The sequence below is a fragment of the Cololabis saira genome, chromosome 6 (assembly GCF_033807715.1).
Source record: "Cololabis saira isolate AMF1-May2022 chromosome 6, fColSai1.1, whole genome shotgun sequence".
Lineage (NCBI taxonomy): Eukaryota > Metazoa > Chordata > Actinopteri > Beloniformes > Belonidae > Cololabis > Cololabis saira.
Genome location: NC_084592.1, coordinates 11,093,733 through 11,119,085, shown reverse-complemented (window position 1 = coordinate 11,119,085; position 25,353 = coordinate 11,093,733). Strand labels below are relative to the sequence as shown.

Genomic DNA, 25,353 nt, shown 5'->3' with positions numbered 1-25,353 from the left:
CATGTTAATTTTAATATTAATGTGCTTTTATTGTCTGAGTGGAAGTGTGGTTGTTTTTTATGTTTCGATGAGCTTCTGGACAGTATCTATCTATCTATCTATCTATCTATCTATCTATCTATCTATCTATCTATCTATCTATCTATCTATCTATCTATCTATCTATCTATCTATCTATCTATCTATCTATCTATCTATCTATCTATCTATCTATCTATCTATCTATCTATCTATCTATAATTGTAATGCACATGTCATTTTTATATAATTAATATGTATCAATACTGCCCTCCCCCCCAGGTTTCACACATATACCTAAAATAATTGACAGGCCCACATGCATCCTAAACACACTCACGTCACACAAAAAAAATAAACAACTTCAAAGGGAAAGCTCCTCCCCTTTTCTCTGTCCTCTTCTGTTTGCAAGTACCTGGTTTTCATATGAGTCATTTTACTCCATCACACTACGTTACACACTCATTCCATCATCGGTGATCTTTGTCCTCTTTAGCAGAATTCTTTTTTAGGGATAAATTAAATATGGTAGACTGTCAAGACGGCTGGTGAAGGAAACACACGCACACACAACCATAACAGGGTTGCTCATGCTATACATTTCTTGTATCATTTTTTGTGTTTCCGAGGTTCACTTATCTCACATGTTACCTGGTAACAATCCCATAATGTTATTATTTAATTATGACAGCCACTGGTTGCTCTGAGTCTGTAATCATGAAAGATTAAATCTTAGTTTTGCACTTTTGGGAAAAAAAAATAAAAAATCAAGACTGGTTTCTCAGTAATTTATGAGTTGTACAACTCATTGATATAAATCAGAGGTGCAAAATGTTATTTATTTGATTTTATTTGAATGTGTTACAACACGGCTCAGTCACCCACTGTGACTTTATTATAAAAGTAATACAGAACAACCTTTTTTACTAGCAGTTTCATCAGAAAAAGGAAATATAAAGGTTCCAAGGAAGAACGGCTGCTTTAGCTTGCACCAGTCGTATCTGTTTTATAGATTTAACCCATAAAGTGGCCGGGGAATGTATATTACCAATTAAAAATTCAAATTAAAAATGTAATCTCAGTTTTTTATTAAAGTAACGTACTTCTGGACCTGCATGCATTCAAATATGTGTTTCTGAGCCACATTGTACAAGTTAAAACCATTATTCCCTTTACCTCTGACAGCAAGCAAGTTTATCTTAAATCCAGCTTCTTTTTTTCTTCACTAGTATTATCCTTCAGTGAACAAATCTCAGTTCTGAAGGGAAAACCTAAGTAATTATTTGGAGTAATGAATCAATTAAACTGTATTTGTATGATTCTTTTAATTCAAATTGTGCAATGTGGTGTTTCAGTAAGGAGCAATTAAAGAAATGAAATACAACAACATCCTTACGTTTATCACCAAGATACATGAATACATGAATGGAGGTAAAATTTCCCACAAACCTCTTCCTGATGAATCGAGGGGTCTCCGGATTTTTATCATGAATTTTAGTCAACACCTCCATCTTCTGGCAAGTCAGGAGAACTTCTGAAATAACTGTGGCGATGATCCCAGCTGTGCTTTTTACAACCGGTATTAGACTCAGTCAAGAGTCACTGTGGAGGAGGAACCAAGCAGGATGACACAACTGATTCTCATGCACATGAAGGGGTAATAATATTGATGAAGGGGTGTTTTGCAAGTTCCTGATGATTATCCGCTTAGGGGACACCAAATGCAGCGGATGCTGGTTGGAGATACAGATGCTGAATCTCAATGATTCTACTTTTAAATGGAGCCGTTCCTAAACAATACCCTGGAAATTTTAATGCTCATTGAACTTATGTACTTTGCTCAAAACCTAGTAGATACCAGCATGAGGAAGAAGTGGACGACAAAGAGGATGAAGATGACAAGGGCACAGAAGATGAACATTAAGCTCTTTAAATGAGGCTTTTATTGAAGCACTCCTCCAGAAACCGAAGCCGAAGCAGAACTGCTTTTTTTTTTTTCAGAAGAACACATGAAGCTCAAACACTTCATGAGTGTTTGAGGTGGTAGTCACTTCAGAAATGCAATACTTTTTCCTAACCCTTTCCTAATAAGACCTATTTCGGTGATTGAACAAATATAATAAACTTAATTTAAAATGAGTGTCTCAGCATCTGGGGTAGGTGTATTCACGCAAATCTGGTTTCAAAATAGAGGTAACACATGTGATTTTACAACAGGAGTTTAAATTGAAGGAAATATATCATGTTTGAATGAAGATAAAGCACAAAAAACTAAAAAACACACCTAAAATTAAACCATTTTACTTTTACTCATGGGTCCTGCTGTGACCGCACCTGCCACTGTGAATCAGCCATTCCAGTCAATGACAGTGGTCCCGTGTGTGTGCATGTTGACACACACACACACACACACACACACACACACACACACACACACACACACACACACACACACACGTCACAATAAAATATGGCTGGACTGTCAAGAGGGCTGGTGAAGGGAACACACTGACACACAACCACATTACTGCCCGCGGCAAGATTAAAATGCATCTATGTTGGCTTTTAGGTTTTTCCACATACAATTAATATATATGCAGAAAAAGGAAAACATGCAGGTCTCTGAAGATGGAAACAGAGAGCACTGCAGATCTCTGCTTTCCACATCTCTCCAACATTTCCTGCAGGAAACCTGTATCTTGGCCTGAACTTGTGCTCCTTCGTGTTGTGCTGTTGTCCATCTCTCTGCTCACTGTGACTCTCAACCTGCTCATCATCATCTCAGTCTCCCATTTCAGGCAGAGATAGACTTCTCAATAGAATCTGATGTTTAGATTGTTGTTTCTTTGAGCGTAATGGTTTGATGATGCTTTTCTGTCTCTTTCAGGCAGCTCCACACTCCCAGTAACATCCTCCTCCTCTCCCTTGCTGTCTCAGACTTTCTTGTGGGCCTCCTGTTTCTGCCAGTAGAAATCTTCCGAAATACATCAAGTCGACCGCCATGTGGCTATCTGTGACCCTCTGCTCTACTTAACCAGAGTAACTGCTAGACGAGTTTAAATCTGTGCCTGTCTGTGCTGGCTATGTTCTGCTTTGTACAGCATGTTGTTCGTCAGGGGTAGCCTGACTCCGCGTAACAGGCATGATTCCTGCTATGGGGAATGTGTGATTTTTATTGACTACATTACTGGAAATGTTGATCCTGTGATAAACTTTATTGTTCCAGTTTCTTCCATCGTAGTTCTGTACATGAGAGTTTTTGTGGTGGCTGTGTCTCAGGCTCGTGCCTTGCGCTGTCACGTCACACCCGTCACACTCCAGCATTCAGTAACGGTAAAAAGAAGCAAATCTGAGCTGAAAGCTGCCAGGACTGACTTGCTTCATGGCCCTTTTGCATATTTTTATATGACCTGTTCTATATTACAGTTTTTTCTGAATGCTTAAGCACATTTTTTTGCAACATTGGCTATTTTTGAGAAATGAGAAAACCTTTCACCAAATTATCAAAACGTTATAGTTCTCTTGCAAAAGCAAACACAGCTTGATTAACTCTTCACACCTTAGTAAAAATTGTGTTTTCATATCAAACAGTAAACACATGCTATCCTTTACTAAGCACATAATGTGCCAACTACACACTGATGGTATGAATACAAAACACATCTGGCTTTTGCTTTCTCTGTGCACAAGGAATCCAAACTTCAAGTATTGGTGTTTATTCACACTCGTCAAAACAAAGACACAGCACAGAACATAAAATAATAAATTCACAAAAAAAAAAGACAATCAGCCTATATCATGCCGTCTCTCTGGGTCCGGCCACAAAATCTCATCCACATCGCACGCGATGTCCTTCAGTCCAAGGCACCGGGGAAAATACCTCCTTGCATGCCGTATCCAGGCCTGACATGATGCCTGCTCAATTGCCTGTAAAAGGGCTGTGTGTTGATGGGGATGGCGGTCGTGGACTTTCCAGTGCCGGGCAGAAAAGAACTCTTCAATCGGATTTAAGAATGGAGAGTATGGGGGGAGGTTGAGTGCCATGAAGAGTGGGTGATCGGTAAACCAGTTGCGGACCGCAGCAGCCCTATGGAAACTAACATTGTCCCATATAATGACATATCGGGTCTGCTCTGGTCTCTGAACAGTGAGAATGTCGTGTAAGGTGTCCAGGAATGCAATCATGTGTGCAGAGTTATATGGGCCAATGGTTGCATGATGGTGAACAACACCATTTTGGCTGATAGCTGCACACATGGTGATGTTACCACCACGTTGTCCTGGGACATTGATTATTGCACGGTGTCCAATAATGTTCCTACCACGCTTCCTTGTTTTACTGAGGTTAAAACCTGCCTCATCGACAAAGAGCAGCTCGTGTCCCATGGCATCTGCCTCCAGCTCCATTACTCTCTGGACAAGACAAAACAAATGCAACACATCAGGCCCATACACAGCACTACAGTAGCCTATGCACTTCGAAATTCAGAACCAATGACACTATAGCTTACCTGCACATACTCATATCGCAGTTGCTTCACATGTTCACTATTTCTTTCGAAAGGAAAAGGAAATTTGTTTCATCCTTATTCTGTTGCGGGCAAGTACACGACTTAGTACTGACATGCTCACACTGCGTATATTTTGGAAGATGGTGTCATTATCAATTATACGCTGCTGTATTTCGCGTAGTCTTATTGCGTTATTGGCAATCACCATATTCACTATATGGGGCTCTTGCTCTGGAGTGAACATTCTTCCTCTTTCAGAATTTTTGCATGTATGGTATTGTTGTTTCACATTAGAGTAGGGTAGTTCTACAAATCTTAGTGCAATGTGACTTTACTTACCGATTTTCATTTTGAAATGTCCTAATGATGCTCGCTACAGTGTAGCGGCTCAAATTAGGCTGAACCCGTTGGCCAGCTTCCCTCAGGGTCATTCCATGGTTTATGACATGGTGCACTATTGTTGCTCTGATGTCATCAGTTATTCTATTTCTTCTTCTTACCCTTCCTCTTCCCCCTCCTCGTCCTCCTCTTGCTCCTCCTTGTCCTCTTCCTCTAACTTCCTCTAACCCTCTTGCTTCTTCACCTCCATGTCCTCTTCCTCCAACTTCACCTCCACGTCCTCTTCCTCGTCCTCTGATTCTTACTCTTCTTGCTCCTTCCATTGTACTCCACACAGACAGCTTACCTGTGGCTTATTTATAGTGCTTAGGCTGATTGTAAAGTTAACTAATTCTCTGAAATTGTTTTCACATGTGAAAGCGTGCCAGACAGTTGGCAAAATAGTGTAAATAATAGCCATACATGTGTATAATTTTGCTAGGAGTGTTTTGGAAATTTGGCAATTGAGTGTAAGCAGCGAGTTGTGTTTAAAGTTCTGCAAAAAGAGTGCTGTGCAGTGAATTGTGCTTACAGTTTTGCAAAGTGTGTGTTACAAAATTACAAACTGAGTGCAAAGCAGTATTTGTGCTTTTAGTTTGGCTAACTCAGTGAGTGGTTTTGCTATATGTATTAATAGTTTTAGAAATTGTGCTACAAGAACATGATTAGCGCCTAAGCTTTCAGAAAAAACTGTAACTCATGTATGAATCCTGTTATCTATGCAATGTTCTACAGTACCCCTGTTTTTAGAAAAGCAGTGAAACTCATTGTGTCTCTTAAGGTGTTACACCCCGGCTCCTGTGTGTTGTGTGGGTGTATCAGTCATTTACCACACCGTATTCAGGAACAGAACGGGACTTTATTCAACATCAATCCAACTTCATCATCCTCCTTCCTCCCCGATGGAATGTCTAATTCTCATCCATTGCACAGTGTAACAGCGCCCTCTGTCGGTCATAAAATATAACCGCCAGGCAATTGCAGTCCAGGCATATAATTCTGATAATTATTTATCACATGAACACAACACTGAAGCAAATGTGGCGAGACGTAGTGCAGAGGGGGAAGTTGTCCAACAACGCCACCTGGGGAATTGCACCCCAGGAAATAAACTCGACTCGGTCTACTATGAGGTCACACAGATTCGTTACACTAAGTTAAGAGGACATGAGACTGACTTCCAAAAATATACAACTTATTTTTATTTAACAATGTTTTTCTGGATTTAAAATGAACATGTTCTCTGCAACCCAAGTGTATGCTACAACCACAGTAGGGTAAGGGGGAAATACACAAAAAAAAAGGGGGAGCAGGGCCAAACTCAGGGAGGCGGACAGATTAAAGAAACTTAAAACACACAACACTACAAACCAAACCACCACGTGCCACAGCAACTTAAAGGATGTGAGATGGGGACCACCACCAGGGAGTCTGCCACGCACTACCCAGCTCCTGTCCAGGGGGAAAAGAAACAAAATTAGGGGAAGTGACACTCAAGGGTTGGATTATACAAATATTTAAAATGGCCTAATCTAAAACACTCACAACATTCACACCCACATGCAGACCAACATAAAGAATACAAATTAATTGTTTTAAGGTAAACAGAAATACTTAAATAGTAACTCAGCTATGGGTGGCAACCCATAGCTAAATAACAAAATCAGAAATGTAACCAAAAACTAAAACATAACCAGATGTGACTCAAAAAAGAAAATAAACGGAAAGAAAAAAATGCTTTAAACAGCTGGCCCAAGGAGGAACCGGAAAGCAATTGAATAATTAACCAAAAACAAACAAAAGAAATAAACCAACAAACAAAGAAACACAACAATTGCGGTGGGGCTTCAGTCTGATGCTGCGTGGAGAGCCGCAACCAGAATTAAAACAATGGCGTGGAAGACAGAGTGAAAACGGAGCGGCTGCACCAAGGCTGGAGGCCGCGGAGGTTTAACTTGGATGGCCGTGATGGTCAGCAATAAGCTGTGCAGTGCATCCTCGCAAATGCCGATTGAGTGGGAGGGGGTGGGGCAGAGCAACACCCGACCTGCCACACAAAGTTACTCTAAAAAATATATGTTGCCATCCCCAGGATCAGATTTGGCAATTCAAACTCTTGATTTTTGTTGGAATAATTCTGTATATAGAAAATAGATACATGTTGAAGTTATCATTTGTCATGATTATGCCATAACTTTGAATATTAATCTTGTGCTTATTGTTTTGCACGTGTCAACTGAAGCTGCTGAGAAACAGAAGCTGCAGTTTCACATCACCGCAGAGGAATGTGGGAGTAGCGCACATCCTCTTATCAATCATTAGTGTGTGTGTGTGTGTGTGTGTGTGTGTGTGTGTGTGTGTGTGTGTGTGTGTGTGTGTGTCTTTCAAGCAGGAAGGCAACAGCCAGGTGCCAGCGGAAGGGGAGGCCTGACTGCATCTTGGACTGAAGATATTAACTGACTGCTAGTATTCTTCTCTTGTGAGCTAATAATTTCCCACTTTGCATGAGCAGCCTTAACCCCCACCTTTATGCTGCTCGTGCCCATGTAACCAGGGCGTTCCCAAATTAATAAAAAGAGGAGACGAAGCAGAGACGGACAGAGATGTTTGGAGGATTGTAACTGTATGTCTCTGATGTCTCTGTCTTTTGTTAATATCCAGCAGATTTAGCCAAGTTGCTGAGGGTGTCAGTCTGAACCTGACATTTTACAGTCAATTAACTTGTACTAGACAAAACAAATACATATACAACAGTTATTGTTTTATTCTCATCATTTTAATGATGTGTTTTTTATGTCTGTACCACTTCTTGTCATTAATAAGAGCAAAGTGAGTAAATTATTAAGATGCTGGTCCTGCATCTGAATTCCTTAAAGTTTTAGAAGATCTTTTAAGTCAGTTGAGATGCCTTTGTGAATAAGTCCCAGTCATTGTCGGTCTTAGCTGCAGGACTCTGGGCTTTTTCCTGTCCTATAAAACCATTAAATAAATGGTTTGTTTTACTGCATATATGGCTCATATTTTAAATGTTTTTGTATCATTTCCTAATGATATTCCTAAAAATAAGAATTTTTTTCTTATTTCACATTTTGCCTAAGGATAAACTGACAATATGCTTGTGTTTTTCATCTTGTGACACCTTCGACATTTACATGAATAACCCTCTAAAAACTTTCTTTTAAAAATCAAAACAGGTTTTTTCGTTATGTATGAACTGTCCACATCATTTGATGATGATGATGATGATGATGATGATGATGATGATGATGATGATGATGATGAAATAAATTTTGCCTTTAAAGGTCACCATATGAGAAAGATACAACAGTGGAATATTTATGCACATGAAAGGGTTGAAATGAGAGAAATGTTTCGCCTATTTCCTTTTTTTTATCTTAATGTGGCAACGCACAGCTCGCCCCAGCAAATATTTATATTTTAAACTTAAAATTGTATTAATTTTTCTGTATGCAAACATTTATTAATGTTATAAATAGATGTACTAATTCATATAAAGATTGTATTTTATAAAATAACAATAATTTCATACATTTAATTAATTCAAATTAAATTAATTAAACAACAAACACGTTATTGTTATCTAAGGAGTTCCATTTCATTCACGCTCCATAAACAGGAACAAAAATGTTACATTAAAACAGAAACGGTGTATTTATTTTTGTTGTAGTAATGTTCTATTTATGTGTATGTATGTCTTCATGCATGTGCTTTAGAGCCAAAATATACACATTATGAACTAAGTTTAGTCAATAATTAATTCAGATCAGCATTACCTCAAAGTGAATACATTTGAGGTTGTGTGCTGGAAGGAACATTTCTGAAGATGAATAAGTTTAATAATTCTGGCTAAAGTTTCAGAGCAATTTTTTTGTTTTTGTTTTGTTTTGATACAGTCCAGAGTCTGCATAGTTAAAGTTACATCAATGGCGCCATCTCCCGGTGGGTCAGTAGAACCTTTGAAACCAATCTGATGATGATCAAAGTTGTGCTTCAGCCACTAGAGGTCTCTGTCTCTCCATCTGTAATTTCTGGTTGCCATACCCGCTTCTTTGTTTTCATAGAGCTCATGGTGTGTCTCTGACTCTGTCAGCTTGTCATTTGCATTTTTTGAGTACACACCCTCTTAATTTTACCTCAAGTCTGAACAAGCTGGACGAAGCTGCCACTTACATGTCCGACAGAATTGATGTACTTACACAGTTATGTAAGACATAGTTGTTACCCAGGCCTCATGTTCATGTGGGCCCCATCTGGATTAAAAGTGGGTAACTTGGGGACCGAGTGGGCCTGAAATGTGCGGGTGGCATGGGTTTTGGTTTTAGTACTTTGGAACCAAATAGAAAGGCACTGTGGGTCAAACATGTGGGGCCCATGGGAGATATAAGTGTTCTCAATGAGCATAGGATAGGAAGAGCCAAACTGTTTGACCCCGATATATTTTCTTCAATGTATCCCCTGAAATTTGAAAATCAATCTTGAAGGCCCCATCTAAAGGCGAGGTACGTATGATCAAACATAGACATGCCCACCATGGAGCCTGAAGACAGACCCTTGTGAGACCCATTTGACAGCACATTCTTAGCACAGGTAGGTTTATATACAAGTATAGGTTGGTTTTTAGCTCATTAAATATAGTTGAAAACGACAACAGAAAGATTAAAATGGCTCTATATCATTTGAACTGATTGACACTGATTGTAGGTATAGTTAGAGGTTAGGTTAGAGGTCTTATAGAGCAAGGTTTTGGGCTGTGATTAAAGTGTGTGGCTTTGATTATGTCTTTGATTGTCTCTTTAGGGTCGTCTGCATCTAGACATCACATTTTAAAACTGATACAGATTAATGCTCATTTTTGGACAGGGCTGTTATATTAGATGTATTCATGAGTGTTTAACTTTGCTTCCTCTCTCCTTAAACATGAACTTATTTCCTCTGTTTAGTTTCTAATTCAATAAACTAAGATGCAATAAGGTCTGTAGATGAGAGGAAAAAATGATGCACAAAATGATTAGATTCACTATATTTGTATGGAACCATTTCACAACAAAATCTAATCCAATTCAGTCCAGTTATTTCCAGTTCAATCCAGTTCATTGGGATACACTTAATAATATCATAAAACGGCTAAGTTATGTAACGTAACAGGTTGCATTGAATCTTTAGGTTGTTGCAATTCCCCAACTTGACAATGGAGAGCGCAAAAAAAAAAAAAAATGTACAGAACAGAGAATAATACCTGCCCCCACCAGTTAGTGAATCCGTATGTGCAGAGACAGGTTTGCATATTGCATTTCCATTACTAAGGTGTGGGAACATTTCTGTAGGAGACCAAATGGCCCAAACATTTTGGCCTAGTCTGTAACAACAGGTATTCCCACCTTGGATTATGGCATATGTGAAATCTGCCAGATCTGTCTCAAATGTCATGAGAAAGCTTTGACTTGAGGGCATAGCAAGTGCTGCAAGGGACGGGTGTTGCTTAAAAGCCAGAAGAAAAGGCATTTGGTCCATGTCTAGTATATATGTCATTTCATTTTGGTTTCCACTCTTAACACCATCAGTCAAGGACAAATATGGGCCAAAGAAAGCTACAAAAAATAGCAATGTTTGGACCAAACATTCTTTGCAGTTGGAAAAAAACATGTCCCTGTGAGTATCCAGAGTTGCCCTGTAAGAAACACTGGATGAATCAGAGCACTATAAAAAAATAGAAACATTTATAAAAACAGTTCTGCTTCTGTAATTTCAGACTTTTCTCTAATCTTTGTCCTTGTTTTTTAGTGGATGTTAAATATTACACAATTATACAATCATGCCACAAAGGGTGCTTTTTGTTTAGTCATGAGACAAAAAGGTTTCAAAACTGCTGATTTAATCTCTCAAATAATTCTGCATAATTATGTTTTAACCTTCAAAGAGATGCCCTTTTCATTAAACTGACATTTTTCTGAGGTCTTAGGGCACTTCCACAGTGGTGCAGCTTTTAAAAATATGATTTTTTTTGTCATGGTTATCACTGCTTCTGCAAATTTAACCCATAAAGAAAATTGACCAATGATGTTATACCCAATGAGAATGGATGGTCATGTGAATTGAAATGCTGGTGTGAATGTGGATTTCTTTTGCCTTTAAAATGCAAGTTTTAAATAAAAATACGTGGCAATGCCTTCACTGTAATGATGACAAGCATTAGTCTAAACACACCCATGTTAAATCCATTTGGTTTTAGTGGGTGGACTTAACCATTCTGCTCCACCCATTTTCTATACCGTGTGCCTCTTTCAAAATTGATAATACTGTACAGTTATAATGCAGCATCATGATTGCATTCAATGGGTGGTGCTTCTGATGTGGCTTTTTCATTGCATAAACAAATCAAATGTGTTTGTGCTGGCTACATATACAGTATAAGCTTTGCACTTTGAAACTGTGCCGCCCCCACAAAGGGTTCCATTGGCTAGCAGTAAGCTCTGTCGACACAATTTGATTGGCCTCGCTCACAATGACGCATCAGAAGTCGAACATTACCCAACTTTTGACGAAAGCAATGCTCCTTTCGCAAATTAAATTCATTCAAAGTGAAGATACAATGTCACAGTGTTGTCACAATACTCTGCAAATCTGAATGGCTCATTGAACGACATGGTCAGACCATAAAGACTCAAAACAAAGTAACACAGTAGTGAAATTAAAATTTAACATTTTTGATGTTCCAACACCTTCAGAAACTTGAATTTTTGTTTTTCAGGGCTGAAAAAAAGTAGTTTTTTCCACAATATGTATTCTTTAAACCTGTTGTATGAACGTATTAGTCATTGTAGCTATAGCTATAATTGAATAAAGAAAAATGAAAATGACAGTCTATTAGTGGCATATATATATATATATATATATATATATATATATATATATATATATATATATATATATATATATATATATATATATATATATATATATATATATATACACAAAGTAAGGAACTCTTAATTGAACTGCTTTGTTGAGGTTTTAACGTGACATGAAAAAGCAGTTGAAATGCCCATCTTATGGTTTTAATGCATTTTTGTTGTTTAAAAATAGCCACAGAGGAACCACACGCCTTTAGCTTCTATAACAACCTGTGCCCACAATCACACTTAAACACACACCCATCCCCCAGTCCTGTTTTGTTTGTGTTTGTGACTCGGCGTGTCTGGACCTGCTGCTGCACATTCTTCCATCTGACAGCGTGACGCCTGCTGCCGGGCAGAGTGTCCAGCTGTTCGGCAGGCAGGAGGCTCAGCAGGCAGATCAGAGTCACGGTGAAGCAATGAAGAGACGGAGTGCTGAAGGGGTATTACTGTAGTCGGATAAAAACCAAAATGTTTGGTCAGATACAAAATTCCCCTTGAGCCAAATCACAAGCTGTTTTTGAGAAAACCAGATCTGGTTAACAAAACTATGACAGGTAGTTTTAAAAGAACTCCACGCGACTGGAATTAAAAAGTACTTCCTTGGCGTTAGTATGCCTAGGGCAGTTCAAAGGAACTTTGAACCCCCCCTAGTTCAAAACTTGTTCAAAACAAGGGGCTGTCTTGATCAGTCTTGGTGACTTTCGTTCTTACTTCCATGACTAATTTTATTTAGTCTCTTTACCATTATGTCCACTGTAGCTCTGTGAGCTAGCCCCATCGACGGCAAGTTGTGACATGTTAATGATACACTACACAACTTTGGAAAAACATTCAAAGATTGACTGCGTTACTGTGCACTGATGTATTCTAGTCTTATGTGACAAGTCAAAACCATGGATCAAAAAAGTACAAACAGTCATTTTTATACTCTGATGCCATAAACGGCATCACTCTGGTAGACATAATCATTTCAAAAGATTGTTTGAAATCCTGTTTTTGTAATCAGATCCAACTGGAATCACATTTGAAACCACCTCTGTGTGCGGTTTCAATCAGATCTGGGAAAATAACATGTCATTGCATTTGCTGGCCGCTCACACTCTAAATAATTATATCTAGATAAGGTCTGAATATTCTAAAAATGAAATTTGGGCGGGCAGTCTGAACATATTTAGAGTGCTGTAAGTGATTTGCAGTTGTCATTTTTACGCATGTTAAAATATCACTTTGATTTAATTTGAAGGAGTATTTGTGTCTTCGAGCTGCAGCGATCTCTCATGCCTGCTATTGGCAAAAACCTGACAAAGTAGGTTCCTGCTCCTGTCCTGGCTGGACAGCTGCACATTGCTTATGGCGTTGTGTCACACATTAACAACGATGAAAATAGCTCACAAAGCTACAGTGGACATTATGGCAGAGGTGACCAAGATGCTCCACAAAGTAATGAAAAAATCTAATTGACGGCATTGCAAAGCAGAACCTCGCTGTTGAAGCCAACGCTCCACAAAGCAGATCGCCCTACGTGCACCTCCCCAAATTAACTGAACATCGATCAACGCAACACGGATCATGAGGGCTTTGATTGGTCCGCTGCACTGCATCATTTCTTGTACTTCGTATGTCCACTTTGGCCCTTCTGCTAGACTTGTTCAAGGCATGTACAGACCACCGCCTTGCACAACTTTTCTTTCACAATCAGGCATTTGCAATAAAAGCATTTGAGTTGCACATCCTTCAGTTTCACATCCAACTATGCACTTTGTGTTCCAATGCAGAACTCCGAAAGGTAAACAATGGCGTTAAGGGCAACCGTGTTCCCTTTGGGTTGAGTTGAAAGAGAAGGTTAGGGTGCTTTCACACCTGTGGCCCGTTTGTTTTGTTCCGATTCAGGGGCTAAATCAATACAGTTGTTTAGTTTTTCGGTTTGTGGCGTTTGTGTTCACAAGGCAAACGTCTGTAGCGGTTCAAAGCTGTTAACAAATGACATGCGTGAACCAACTGTTCTCTCATTGGTCAAAACTGAACGCGGAAGGAGTTTCCTCTTCCGCACCTCCGGAAAAACAACAAGCCCCTTTCACAGAGAGGGCGCAAAGCGCAGACCGCCGCCGGCTTTCCCGTTCATTTATGTGCTACCGCGGTGCAGGAGCGGGCCGCTCTGCCACGGAGCTCAGCGGTGCCTGCCGCGGCGTTTGCGCTGCGCAAACCCTGCCCGAATTGAAAATTTTTAATTTCACCATGCAGCGCTGTGACAACAGCTCGGCACGTCCAATAGGACAAAAGGGAGAAGAGAGAAAGTTGTGTCCAATAGGAGAGAAGGTGGTGGAGGCTGCGCTGACTCTTCTCCTTGCGCCGCGGTAGCACATACACAATGAATGGAGTTGTGTCGGTTGCTGTGTAGATTATGTTCTGACTCCAAATAAAAAAAACGCTCCGCTCCAGGTCTGGAATGGCAGCAAGCCGAGACCACCTCTCCTAGGAGATCTCGGCCCGCTTGTTTTGTGTCGCATCCGAGCGCGATTGCTGTGTTCACATGTACCAAACGAATCGATCTTTAGGGGGAAAAGCTCCCTGTTCCGGAACAACTGCGGGACAGGTATGAGAACCTGCACCCTATAGGCTTTTAATTTTAGACTGTGTTTTGGAAGCAACAACCGCCACAGGGCAACACTCTTTTCTTTAGGAAACATCAGGAACCATGTCGAGTCTCTGTTTATTACCTGCTAGTACAGAATTAGGAATGTTTTGCTAAGACAATGAGACATCACAGTGACTCAGTCATTTACTTCATCACCAACAGCTGCCCTGTGAAGCAAATACTGCTGCCGTTCATTTACCTCCAGGATTACCTGGCTGCTAATTCTGCATTCCTTCCAAGTGGACGTGTCACTCTGGAAGCGTATTCAGAAATGTGATAGATCTAGTTTCAACAGGTTTATTAAGTAAAGGTTGTGAGAAATGTTTAGTTAAGATGATGAGTTGGTACAAACTCTTGAATTTGTGATGAGCAATCCTCAGGAAACAATCACAAATGTAGCTTCACAGAGCTGAGCAAGAAAATTGGTTTAAAATTACTTGGGAATATGTGAAGATAATGTACGGAAAACGTCCTTTCTTCTAAGGGATTAATATAGTATCAAAGTTTTATTGAATTAATTGCATTGAATGAAATGAAATTTCCAATGAGGGATTTTCACTAAATGCCTAATTGGTTTGTTCCAGTTTGTTAACTTACTTTTTTCCATAATCAGAAACCAAAAATAGTAGGACTTGTGTTCACATTAATGAGTCCCATCAAATTCAGGTCTTTCAGGTAAAGAATTACATAACGTCATTACTGAGCCACAATTGTTCACGTCGCATAGAGAACTGTATTGTAATGTGATGGAGGAACATTCATTCATGCTCCTCCTTTAAAGCTGCAGTCGGGTAACTTCCCAAAAATGGCTAGAAAATTTGAACGAATACAATGTTCATGTCAACAAGACGTCAAGAATGGTATGTGCAGAATATACGAGGTTGCCATCTTAATTAGTATGCTACGACCTGATGAGGACGGGTGAAAGATTGCATCGCTGATTGTAAACAAAAAAAACATGAAAATTAAATGCTCTGTAGTAACTCGTATGTGTAAAAAAAAAAGAATCTGGTCACAGTCATGATTTGCGAGAGGACACTAACTAGGGAATCACGTTTAACAAAGGGAGCTCGAGTTGTAGGGACCTCTGTTGCCACAACGCCACAAAATCACCAATTTCTACCAAGTGTTCAATAAAGCCTGATTTGATTTACATTCTCTTCCATGTTCTTTTTTGAACAATCATGCTGGATCACTTTTAAACATAATTTCTTTTTTTATTGACATTCAGAATCAGACATTCATTAAACATAATTTCAAGTTGCATTTTAACTTACAAGACAAAGGACAGAGTTGTAGGATATCTGGCTCTGTGAAAATTATATCAGGCAGGCTTTGGTCATAAGACCGGTGTGACGGTGGTGGTTCAACCGCTCACATTCTATGACATGGGACAACTGCTTTGGACGTCTGATGGAAGCTATTTCATCTTTCTTTCATGATAACAATCTTTTGTCTGTGGCAGCCCAAAACTGCGCAGTGTTGGAGTCTTTACTGAATTACTGCAACTAACCGACACTGACAACTGACAGTACGAAATCACCTTCTCTCTACAAGGAAGAAAACAAAATCATAAAGTAAGATTTTATCTGAGCAAAATGTTACACAGCAGCTTTTAGGCATGATACCGCTCATGTTGCTGCAGAATTTTTACTCTATTTATATTTACATAAAAGAGTGCGTGGTCATCCTGTGGAGAGGAATGCGACACAGAAGTGTTAGGAATATATAGGTTTCTTTTCTGTTATTTTAATTTTTTTTAATCACTGAATAAATAAGAACAAAGTGGTAAAAAGCAGTCAAACAACCTGCATTTTTACAATGGAAAAGCATTAAAATATTGTTTGCTGGGCAAAAAACGAAACAGTGATTTATTAGGTTTTACTTATTGTTTACTTGTTGCCACTGAAAATGTGTAACAAAATGTTCATTAACATGAGAAATCGTTTATATATCAAAAAAGTTACTGGAATAAAAGAGGTTGGCAGCACTTCATCAACGCCTTCAGTGACGATTTAGACGATGAGCCCTGTTCACTGTTCAGCCGTTTTCAGATGCTAACACTGCAACACTTGCAAAAATCCCCAAACTTGTTTTTTTTTAAAGTACCCTTTTCCAACTCCCTTTTCAACTATGTTTTACTGATCTAATCATAACTGCTGGTTTTAGTGATCACAGTTGACAGTTGCTCAAGAAAGAAAAAAAAAGGTCATGTCTGGTGTCTGATACTAAATCAAATATTGCTTTCTTATTATTTTTCAGTCCTGTACATCACTTCTGGTATTAATATCTGCATGGATACATCAAAAAGAAGAAACAGTCCAACCTTTGGATGAGAAACAACTTCAAGTTAATTTCTGTTTAAAATGTGAAAAAGTGTGTATAGTTTCACTAGTTGGTAAAATCTCAGCATAATAAGGAAATATAAAAATCAGAAAGATAGATTAATTATATTCAAAAATTCTAAATCCCAGGTTACAAGAGAGCTGAACACCCTCAGGAAATGAAAATGATTAATGAAAATAGTCAACTCCAACTCCTCAACTCAACCAGATAACCTCTGTCACTCCCCCACCTCCCACTTTCCTCCCCACTCCTCACTTCCTGTAACAATCACAAGACCAAACATGTTTTCAAACTCACGGCTTCATTTTCATTTCAGGAGGGAAGCCGAGGAAAGACGAGGGAGGGCCCGCAGTGTGTCAGACTGATGGTTCGTTCTAAGATCAGTGTGTTTTATTAATGAAACGGTGTGTCTAAAACACACACACACACACGGAAAGCTGTTTCCCTCTCTTTTGAGGACATTAAATTAATTAAAATAAATGCTTGCAAAGTCACATTAACTATCCCTCAGTGAAGGTCTAAAAATCTTTTTATTTTATTGTGTTGTCCGTGTCCTCAGAAGGAAGTCAAACAAAAACGAGAAAGCCCACCCCACACACACACGCACGCACGCACACACACACTCTGTCTCTCTCTCTCTCTCTCTCTCTCTCTCTCTCCACTTCACCCCCTAATGAGAGCTGACGTTTCTCTGAGGGAAGCCGCCTCTGACCTTGTCTCCTTTGGCAAAGACACAGTCCATTTTGATAAGTCGAAGTATTGTGGAGGTAGATCAGTGAGGCTGCCGAGCAAAATTATCAACACAACAGAACATATCCTGGAAAAGGTCCTACTTAGATTAAGGCCTACAGTCATCTTAATTTTAAAACTGTACTTTCCACATTAATGAGAGCTTTTAAATTATTAGGGCCCGAGCACTTACAGTGTGAAGGCCCTATTGTATCTGTAGGAATTTCTTTTTTCTTTCTTTTTATTTTCCCAATGAAAGGAGGGCCTTTTTGCCCCCATAAACGTGCCCTAAAAGTCACCAAATTTTGCACGCAAGCCAGGCCTGGCGAAAGATTTGATATTTAATGGTTTGCATTAATGGGCGTGGCCTAATGGCTCAACAGCGCCCCCTAGAAAACTTTGTGCCTCAAGCCCCACAATACGGTTTGATGTACATGCACAAAAATCGGTACACACCTGTATCATGTAACAACTTAAAGAAAAGTCTCTTGGCGCCATGGCCGAAACCCAACAGGAAGTCGGCCATTTTCAATTAATTGTGTCCTTGACCTTCATTGGCCTGAATTAGCCCCGCCCCTTCTTCTGATTGGTCGATATGTGATAGTTCCTATTTTTTGCAATAACTTTTGAATGGTTTGACTTGTGGGTGGTGTCATCGGACTCAGTTTTGACTCCTTCACCTCAATTGGTGCAAACCAGCTCTGCCCCTTCATCTGATTGGTCGATATTTGATAGTTCCTACTTTCTGCCATAACTTTTGAATAGTTTGATATAGAGAGTTGTGGGTGGTGTCATCCGCTAAATGTCCAGGCCTGAAGAATCTACATGCAAGTCATACAAGCGCTTCCACTGCAGCACGCCTGAACGTGCACAAGGGTGTGAGGGCCCGTTCATCTCTGCTTGCAGCTTTAATTTGAGTTGTGTCTGTCTTCATATCCATGCAAGCACGTGTGTAGCAGTATAGACTACTAACAAGACACAAGATGTTACAGATTCCTGGGTCGAAATTAATGCTGACACAAACGCTATAAAATATCCTAATCCCAATAGGTAATTTTAAAGCGATCAAGGCAGAAATTGTTCCTTAAAATTCTGATGATCAATGTTTTTTTTTTTTTCAATCAAATCATAAAAAAACAAAAACTATGCCACACATTGAAACATATACATTCCAGATCGTCTCGCTGTCAGAGGGAAAACATTCAAGCTGTAGAAGGGTGTAATTACTCCCAAAGCTTATCGTGTCAAGACTTGTTCTGGACATCAACAAACGGCATGGGATGTAACTACAAAGTGGAACTGACAGTGAAGTAATACAGAAGCAAACTTTAAGGCTGTGATGCCATAAATAATTGAAATTATTCTGAAATGCCTTTTTACAGCCATCAACAACCAATTCAATTTCTTTCTGCTCACTACACAAATGAACTGCATGAAACAGTCAGGCCCCGTGGATGATTTCATTGGATAGCACTAGTTGTGCGGCTGCAGTTTAAGTGGCTGACATTTGCAGCGGAATGTGAACAGTTTCAAATTGCCCGACTTCTGATGGGAGCCACCCTGCCACGACACACCAACACGGTGATTGTTGGCGATTCTGAGGGAAATTCCTACACATACGTGTGAATTACTTATCGATATACCATCTAGTGAAGAAACTGCTATGTGTCGCCATGATGCTACAGTATGAGGTTTAGCATCGTCTTGCTCAAAGATGCAGACTTTTGGGGAAATTTGATTGTAAAGGTTTTAGGGCAATTTATTATTTATTTATTTTTATACATATTACTGAATATTGTACTAGTGTGTCAGTACGTATATTGGTACCCACAAAAACAGAAAAATCCACTTCTTGTTTGTGATTCCTGGAAGATCAAACACACACACACACACACACACACACACTAACAGTCTTCTGCTGAAGCAACAGGTAAACACATATTAAAGTAATAAAATTGGTATTATTATGTTGGACTTATTAGCAATAACTTTGAAGTCTGTGTTTTAGTACTCTCCACGAACAAATAAATCATCTTTGTCATTAATGAAAGCAAGGGTCTCATCCGGCCTCCCTCCTGCCTTAGTCTGAAACCCCAACCTTTGAAGTATTTACAAGCCAGCACATTAAAATCAGCAGGATGCTCCAATTATGAACCCCCCCTGCCGCGCTGACGGAACTCTACATTTCCTACATGCACCCTGACTGAACTGGAGCAACATAAATTTTTAGCAAAGAAAGAAGAAAAAGCACCAAAAAAGTGCCCAGAGTTTCCAGCCCCTGATGAATTGGTGGCATATTTGAATAAAATTTAAAAAAAAGGTGATGACAGCTAGAGACTACATTCTAAAACCGCATATCAATCCATTTCTTTACAATGTCAAGATCACAGTAAATCTTTATGACCAGTATAGTGATCGATAAAGACAAGAAAATACATTTACATTAATAATAGGGCAAATCGTGAGGTTACATTTCAAACATTACGCTGGCTTGTGAAATAGCTACCATTTCATAGAATCACTGTAATTTAATTAACAGGTTTCTAGGAGTTTTTCAATTTTAAAATCACACTATAGACTGGATGGAGGGTTTCCAGCTTGGCCATTTTAAGATTGCATCTTTGCTTTGTGCAGAAGTTGTGATCCTGGTGGATTCTTTGAGTGGACACCTGAAGGAATGTTGTAGTGAAGAGAGAGCTACCAGTCGATCTGTGGGTCAACCTTCATCGGTGACAAGCTCTGGGTGATCCAAGCTGTCAGAATGAGTCTACTTCAAAAGCTGCCTGGGCTTACCCTCTACCCTCAGGAAAGGGTGAGGAGCTTTGTCCTACAGGAGAGGCTCTGAATAAAGTAGAAATGGGGTCCCCTCGTTGGCTTGGGAATACCTCAATGCCTCCCAGTAGAGCTAGTTGAGGTGGTTTGGCTCTGTTTGCCACAAAATGTCTCCACTCATTTTCTTCAGTAGTTAATGAGTTCAAATTTAAATTCAAAGTCTCTATTTCGAACATGATAGTGTAAGGTAACAGAAATGTTTGAACATTTGAATGATGAATGCAAGTGAGACGCTCCTTTTGTTGTTGGTAGCAGCAGCAGTCACGACATGTTCGAAAAGGTTCGATAACATATGAACTCCTACCCCTTGAACGCAATACTATGTTTTCAGATGGACCGTCGTCATTAGATATCAAAGATATTGACGTATATAGAAATTAATAGTAAGAATTTTACACAGTATAAATATACAGTAAATTAGCGGATACTTGAATGATTATTGCCATGTGCAATTACAGTTGTGTGAAAAAGTGATTGCCCCCTAAACCTAATAACTGGTTGGGCCCCTTAGCAGCAACAACTGCAATCAAGCGTTTGCGATAACTGGCAATGAGTCATATCCGCAGTGACGGGGAGTGACGGGGAGGGACAGGAGGCATCCACCAATCCGTGGGTATTGCCACCCAGGGCCCAGACACCCATGCCAGCGCGATGGCCCCCGCAAACCTCCCAAGACCACAAGCACTCCCAGGATCCCTCCCTCCTGAATGCAGACCACTGAGGGAACATACACCCATATACATTTATACATACGCACATAAATATGCATATATACTAGGGGTGGGCAAAAATATTGATGTGATAATATAGGCAAGGCAAGGCAAGGCCAGTTTATTCGTATAGCACAATTCAACACAAGGTTATTCAAAGTGCTTTACATCAACATTAAAAGCAGCAAGACATAATTAGACAGTAAATAACAAATAAAATGATAAGAAAAGAGGTAAAATAATAAAAAGCACAAGTTGTTAAAAAGTAAGGGCAGTATAGTACAGCAGGTAAGTATTTAATTTAAGAGTACGCTTCAGTAAACAGTAATGTTTTTAACCCTGATTTAAAGGATCTACAGTTGGAGCAGACCTCAGGTCTACAGGAAGTTTGTTCCACCGGTGAGGAGCAGAATAACTGAACTGCCTCACCTTGCTGGTTCTGGTTCTTGGGAACCACAACAAACCAGATCCAGATGAACCTCAGGGGTCTGGGAGCTTCATAGGAACTAAAAGATCCAGCATGGATTTTGGTCCAAGAACATTCAGGTCTTTGTAGACCAGCAGTAAGATTTTAAACTCTATCCTTTGACTCACTGAAAGTCAGTGTGGCGATTTCATGACTGGTGTAATATGGTCCAGTTATATTTATCGTGATACTTCGCCGGCCGATTTGATATCGATATTCAAAATGATAAAATATAGATTTTTTTTAATTAAAAAAATAAAATAAAAATCATGTTTAAAACAGGTTGTGTTATTATTATGGATAGAAGTTTTTGTAAACTCTCACCAGAATGTTTGTGTTGTCAGCAAATAACACAAATTTTGATGCATTAGATACTTTACATATGTCATTTGTATACAAATTAAATAGTACTGGTCTTAAGCTGAGAATCCTAAATTGAGAAGTATGTGCAAAAGTAACACATCGGGTTCAGTAATCCAGCCCAGTGTCTGGATCAGGGTTTCCCAGTGCAGGGGCCTCATGTACTAATAGTGCGGCGCACAAAAAATGTGCGTACGCCACTTTCTACTCTCACGGTCAGATGTACAAAGAATGACTTGAACGTAGAAAGTTGCGGTCCTTCACTCACACATTAAGGCTGGTGCACGCACTTTTCTGAGGTTTTGTCCGTGGGCGACACTCACTGGTGATGCAGTGAAGTGCAGAATATGAGGAAACTTAACGTCAACAATAGGTTCACGACCACGTGAAGGACACGACAGTCCCGACATCACCAGATAAATTACACAAGAGTGGAGCTGCAACAATCTCACAATCAACCACATGATCTGAACAAACAACTAAAGGAGCTCAACAATGGAACCTGCAAATCCTGATGGAGCTTTGGCTCCATTAGAGGAACCTGCTGATGATCAGATCACACTGATCTGCTGGTCCAGGACTAAGACTGGACCATCAGCTGGTTTAGTCTGGATCTGCTGGTCCAGGACTGAGACTGGACCAGCAGCTGGTTTAGGTACCAAGAGGATCCTCCTGGATCTCTGCCCTGAACTGGACCAGCTGCTGCGGTTCAGACCAACATGATGCTTTCAGCTGGAGCTGCAGGTCGGACATCTCTCTGTCACCATGACGACCGTATGGGACGATTACTGGAGATCAAAGCCAGATCCTAAAACATCCCATAACTGTGTCTGGACAGAAAAACATTAAAATACATTTTGCAGCGAAAACCCGGTTCTGTAAAGTTGTCTTTTAAAATAAAACTAAGATGTCACAGAAAGGTTGGTTGGTACGAACTGATGTAATTCAGCAATGATGAAAAAGTTTTTATTGAATGTTTAGGCAACTTTCAGAGTCTGATATGGAGTCAGCTGCAGGTGCTGCAGGATCCAGAAAGTGTTTCTCCGGTGATGGACCGGGACCTAGACCGGTCTCTCCTCCTGCGGATGCAACACTCCGACATACAGCAACTTTGCTCTTTATTTCTCACGTTTGCACCTCGATAATCCCGTTGGCACAAGTTGTCTTTATTTCTGCAGCAGAGGAATCAGATCGTAATGCTTCATGTTTTAAATATAAATGTATATTGTTCACATTGTTATACTTATGAGAGAGGTGATCGCGGACATCCACAATGTGTAAGACTCAATAAACGTGTACATTGGTCTTAATCCGTCAGTATATAATACGCGTGACAATAAAGCGGAACGAGGAGCCGTTTTTCATCCACCAACTTAAGTTCTGGTGTCGGTTCTTAAAATATAAACACTAAAGCTAACGCTAACGATGCACTAACGCTGCCCATAAATATTCACAAACCCGTACGATCATAATAAAACCAAAACTCTTCACGGAACGCAACGCAAAGCAAAGAACAGCATTACCCATAATGCAAGGCAGCTGAAATTGGAAGAAATGCCCCCAAATAAATTATTTATTCCAACTCACAGTCGATGTTTTTAGGGCCCGAGCACCTTCAGTGCGAAGGCCCTATTGTATCTGTAGGAATTTTTTTTCTTTTTTCTTCTGACGAAAGGAGGGCCTTTTTGCCCCCCTAAACGTGCCCAAAAAGTCACCAAATTTTGCATGCAAGTCAGGCCTGGCGAAAAATTTGATATTTAATGGTTTACATTAATGGGCGTGGCAAAATGGCTCAACAGTGCCCCCCGGAAAACTTTGTGCCTCAAGCCCCACAATACGGTTTGACGTACATGCACGAAAATTGCTACACACCTGTATCAGTACACATCTTAAAGAAAGGTCTCTTGGCGACATGGCCGAAACCGAACAGGAAGTCGGCCATTTTGAATTAATTGTGTAATTTTGGCGCAATTTATGCCATTCTTTCGGCAATTAATACGGCCCGAACCGTAACGTGCACCCAGGTGTGTTATACATCAAAATGTGCGTCTTCATCTTGCGACTACGCGCATTACTTTTCTCTTTCAAAAGTGTTACCGTGGCGACGCTAGACGCCAAAAAGCGTGCCCCCCTTCATTTGATTGGTCCATATTTGATAGTTCTCCAAAAGTCATCAAATTTTGCATGCAAGCCAGTCCTGGCGATAAATTTGATATTTCATGGTTTGCATTAATGGGCGTGGCCTAACGGCTCAACAGCGCCCCCTAGAATACTTTTCTCTGCCATAACTTTTTTGAAAGGTTTGACATAACGAGTCGTGGTGTCGTGGTGTCGTGGTGTCGTGGTGTCGTGGGACTCGGTATTGAGTCCTTGACCGTAATTGGTGAAAATTAGCTCCGCCCCTTCTTCTGATTGGTTGTCCATATTTCCTGCCATAAATTTTGAATGTTTTGACATAGAGAGTTGTGGGTGATGTCACCTGAATTGGTATTGAGTCCTTGAGCTTCATTGGCCTGAATAAGCCCCGCCCCTTCTTCTGATTGGTTGTCCCGATTTTCTACTATACCTTTTGAATGGTTTGACATAGGAAGTCGTGGGTGGTGTCATTTCTGATATGCTTATGGGGGCGGTGGCCGTGAGTGCCACATTTCTTGTTAGGATGAGCGGTTTTTAATGGATAATTATCTTCATTATCATATTCAAACATATGTATTTGAGGGAGGAGACAGGGAGGAGTTTTGTGCTCCCGCATGTGCGCTCAAATCCACGCTGATTGGTATGTACAGAGCAACCTGCGTGGATTTGGGCGAACGCACAGTTTTGTACATCTGATTTTTTGCGTTCGTGTAAATTCCACGCACGGTTTCACGTTGAAATCCACGCACTTACCTGCATGTTCCCTGCTCAAACACACCTGATCCAAAGATAGGGCTCACCTCAACAGTATGAAATCTGTTTTCTTTTTTTATGTCTATTTTTTGTTTTTATTTTACCCCTTCATTTGACTCAGATGTGTTGGAGCAGGGAATCTAAAAAGGGAGGAAAGCACAATATTATGTGTTTTGTTGAAGATGGGGTGTCTATTTAAAGGGAGATGTTCTGGTTTTGTTCTGTTTCTGCCAAAGATGTGGTCAGATGCTTCTTTCAGTCCGGCTTCTTAGCCGTTGCCTCATTTTACCAGGTGACAAGATGCAACATAGACTTATAGACTGCTGGTGGTAAAACAAATGTTATACAATGCTCCCCTCATTAATCACAAACTGTCCGACTATTTGATGCCCGATTTTAAAAAATGTAGGCAAGACACAAAATCTTCACTTTAGTTGAAACCTATCAATAAAGGTCATTATATACTGAAGCCATAGTCTCATTAATTTCATTCACCTGGTATACCTGCAAAAATAGTGAGCTGCACTCACTACTTTTGCAGGTATACCAGGTGTACCTAAAA

At 39.9% G+C, this 25,353-nt stretch overlaps 1 pseudogene; it reads left to right on the top strand.

Annotated features, from left to right (window-relative positions):
• The first annotated feature begins 2,646 nt into the window (after nt 1-2,646).
• LOC133445537 (trace amine-associated receptor 13c-like) overlaps nt 2,647-25,353 on the top strand; it is a 58,579-nt pseudogene continuing 35,872 nt past the window's right edge.